Genomic DNA, 4,268 nt, shown 5'->3' with positions numbered 1-4,268 from the left:
ATATTCTGGAAGATTTGGGAGAATGGCATTGAAACGTGTAAAATATCATGTATGAAACGAGATGCCAGTCCAGGTTCGATGCACGATACTGGATGCTTGGGGCTAGTGCACTGGGACGACCCAGAGGGATGGTATGGGGAGGGAGGAGGGAGGAGGGTTCAGGATGGGGAGCACATGTATACCTGTGATGGATTCATTTTGATATTTGGCAAAACTAATACAATTATGTAAAGTTTAAAAATAAAATAAAATTTAAAAAAATATTGCTATGATTTATGTCAAAGAGTGTTCCACCTCTGTTTTATTCTAGGATTTTTATGGTTTCTGGTCTTACTGTTAGGTTGTTAATCCATTTTGAGTTTATTTTTATATATGGTGTGAGTGAATTTCTGATTTGATTCTTCTACATGTAGCTGTCCAGCTTGCCCAGCACCATTTACTGGAGAGACTGTCTTTTCTTCATTGTATAGTCTTGTGTCCTTTATAGATTGACCACAAACCTGTGGGTTTATTTTTGGATTCTGTATTCTGTTCCATTGATCTATGAGTTTGTTTTGCACCAGTAACATATGATTTTGATTACTGTAGCTTTGTAGTGTAGTCTGAAGTCAGGAAATATTATAACCTCAAGTTCTTTCTCAAGATTACTTTTGGTATTTGTGTCTTTTGTGTTTTCCACACAAATTTTACAATTATTTGTTCTAGTTATGTGAAAAGTATCTGGGTATTTTGATAGGAATTATATTAAATCTGTAGATGGCCTTGGGTAGTATTGTCACTTTAACAATATTAATTCTTGCAGTACATAGTATAGTTTGCTATTTATAGCAATAATAGTATATCTTGCTATTTCTTGCTATTTTTTTGTGTCATCTCCAGTTTCTTTTGTCAATGTCTTAAAGTTTTCTGAGTATAGGTTTTCACCCTTTAGATAGGTTTATTCCTAGATACTTTATTCTGTTTGATATAGTTATAAATTGGATTGTTTCTTTAATTCCTCTTTCAGATAGTTCATTGTTAGTGTATGGAAATGAGATAGATCTCTGTATATTAATATTGTTTCCTAAAACTTTACTGAGTTCATTGATGAGCAATAGTAGTTTTTCTGTGGCATCTTGATAACTTTTATAGTATCATGTCATATCCCAACAGTGACAGTTTTACCTCTTTCTCTCCAGTTTAGATTTCTTTTATATCTTGTCTGATTGCTGTGGCTAGGAATTCCAAAACCATGTTGAAAAAAAAGTGGCAAGAGAGGTGGTCCTTGTCTTGTTCCTGATCTTAGAGGAAATATTTGCAGCACCATCGGGGATGATGTTGGCTCTAGGTTTGTCTTGGCCTTTGTTTTATGTTGAATCGTGTTTTCTCTACACCCACTTTATTAGAGTTTTTATTATACATGGATGATGAACTTTGTCAAAAGCTGTTTCTGCATCTGTCAAGACAATTGTCGTTTCTATTTTTTATTAATGTGGTGTTTCACAATGTTTGATTTGTAAATAATGAACCATCCCTGTTTCCCTGAATTACATACCATTTGATTATGGAGTATCATTCTTTTAATATGAATTCCATTTGCTGTTATTTTATTGGGAAATTTTGCATCTATGTTCATTGGCCTATAATCTCCTTATTTGTGATTTCTTTTTTTTTCTTTTTGTATGTGAGCAATGTTGTCCTCATAGAATAAATTCGGAAGTGTTCCTTCCTCTGAAATTTTTTTGAATAGTTTGAGAAGGCTAGGTCTTAAATCATCTCTACATGTTTAGTAGAATTGTGTGAAGCCCTCTGGTCCTCACATTTTGTTGTTGGGTATTTTTACATTATTGATTTAGTTTCATTACTAGTAATTGGTCTGTTTATATTTTTTGTTTCTTCTTGATTCAGTCTTGGGAAATTATGCAGTTGCAGTTATTCTCCTGTTTGTGGTTCACACACTTGGGAATATGGGGCTTGACTCTATTATGACTCTGCCCTCCTACTGTCTCATGTGGTTCCTTCTTCATATCTTTAGTTGCAGATCTTTTCTGGTAGATGGTTGTTCTATAAATAGTTGTAATTTTGTTGTGCCCCTGAAAGGAGGTGAGCTCAGGGTCTTTCTACTCCACCACATTTGTTGGTCTTTCCATTTAAAACTGTCTCGATTTCCCCTTTATTCCTTAAGAATGTTTTTGCTGGGTAAATATTCAAGTTGATCCTTCAGCACTAGAGTACTATTGTGCCACTGCCTTTCGACATCTATAATTTTTAATGAGAAAGTTGGTGTCATTCAAATAGATTTTTTTCTTATAGCTAAGGTGTCATTGTCTCTTCCTGCTTTTAAAATGTTTTCTCTTTAATTTTCCCAAGTTCTCTTACGATGTGTCATAGAATGGGTTTCCTTGCATTATCCTATCCTTCACTAAGTTTATTGAATCTGTAGGTTTATGTCTCTTGCTAAATTTGAGAAGTTTTCAGGAAATTAGTTTTTTGCTGATACTTTCTATTTCTTTGAGCCTTGCTGCTTTCATGGGCACAACAAAATAGCAACTATTTGTAGAACAGCCATCTACCAGGAAAGATCTTCTGCAACTAAAGAAATGAAGAAGGAACTACAACCACATTAATTGTGTGATGATAATTGCTCTTTGAAGTTTTTTTCTTTTTCTCTCTCATGACAATTTTAACATCTTTGTCAGATAATTCCAACATCTCGTCTGCTCAGTGTTGGCAATCTGTTGATTGTCTTTTATTGTTAAATCTGTGATCTTCCTGATTCTTGGTACAAGGAATGATTTTTGGTTGAAAGTTGCACACTTTAGAGGTATGCGTACCTCAGTTTATCAAACTCTTCTGTTTTAACTGGCTTCCTTTCTCACTATACCTGAGATGATGTATGTTTGTTGATGGTGTATGATGTATGATATTCTTTTCTTTTTTTTTAATTTTATTTTATTTTTAAACTTTACATAATTGTATTAGTTTTGCCAAATATCAAAATGAATCCGCCACAGGTATACATGTGTTCCCCATCCTGAACCCTCCTCCCTCCCCATACCATCCCTCTGGGTCGTCCCAGTGCACTAGCCCCAAGCATCCAGTATCATGCATCGAACCTGGACTGGCATCTCGTTTCATACATGATATTTTACATGTTTCAATGCCATTCTCCCAAATCTTCCCACCCTCTCCCTCTCCCACAGAGTCCATAAGACTGTTCTATACATGGAATAATGTCCAGTAGCACTCTGTTGACAATCAAGGATTGGACAGGGGATGCTCCTCATTATTGCCAGATTGGATGGAAGTCTAGAATCCACATATGATCTCCATTGACAATAGCACTCTTGGGGAAGGACTAGTTCTCTTCCATTGGTGATGAAAGTTCCAGCTACTTCCTCGTTTTCCTCATTTATCACAATCCATCAGGCCATTGTGATGCCTCATTACAACCTGCACATGATGAAAGTCTAAGCATTTCACTCAGCCTTGGCTGGCATGCATGATGTTGTACCACAGCTCTTTCTGTGCTACTTGGCTGGGTAATAGTGGCTATTGTCTAAATTTTTCTATCTTGCTAAGCTATCTTTTTCCTAATTGTTTGCCTAGAGAGGGCAGACTTTTGCTTGTCTGTGCTTTGTGGCATTTCTGGCTTAATGGCTTCTTCAGCTCCTAGCTTGGTATATTCTAAGTCACTTCGGTCATGTCTGACTCTTTGTGACCCTATGAACTGTGGCCCACCAGGCTCCTCTGTCCATGGGGATTCTACAGGCAAGCATACTGGAGTAGGTTGCCATTTCCTCCTCCAGGAGACCTTCCCAACCCAGGGATTGAACCCATGTCTCCTGTGGCTCCTGCATTGCAGGCAGATTCTTTACTGTGGAGCCACTGGGGACCTAGCCTGGTATATATGGGGCAAAAATAGAAAAAAACAAACTGGGGAACACACCATTGTGTTGATTTCAGGGCCCTGAGAGGCATAAACTGTCTACTTTCTCCAGTTTCAGACTCTTCTTATATTTGTGTTATATACAATGTGCAGGATTTGTAGTTATATTTAGCAATAAAAATATAGAAAAAGTATGTCTGCAACATCTTTCTCCTTTAATATATTTTTATTGAAAGGATTTTTTTTTGCTATTTTAAATCTCTGTTTATGCCTTGTTAATAATGCCCTGAATTTATGCTGCAGTCAATATGAAAAATGTCATTGATGCTGATGCTATTGTTAAGTTATTTCTGAGGATAAAGACATTTTATTACCTTGCCGAATGGAAATAGAGATAATT

This window comes from Bison bison, unplaced genomic scaffold (genome assembly GCF_000754665.1).
Source record: "Bison bison bison isolate TAMUID 2011002044 unplaced genomic scaffold, Bison_UMD1.0 scf7180017864238, whole genome shotgun sequence".
Classification (NCBI taxonomy): Eukaryota; Metazoa; Chordata; class Mammalia; order Artiodactyla; family Bovidae; genus Bison; species Bison bison.
Note: the sequence above shows the minus strand (reverse complement) of the source record.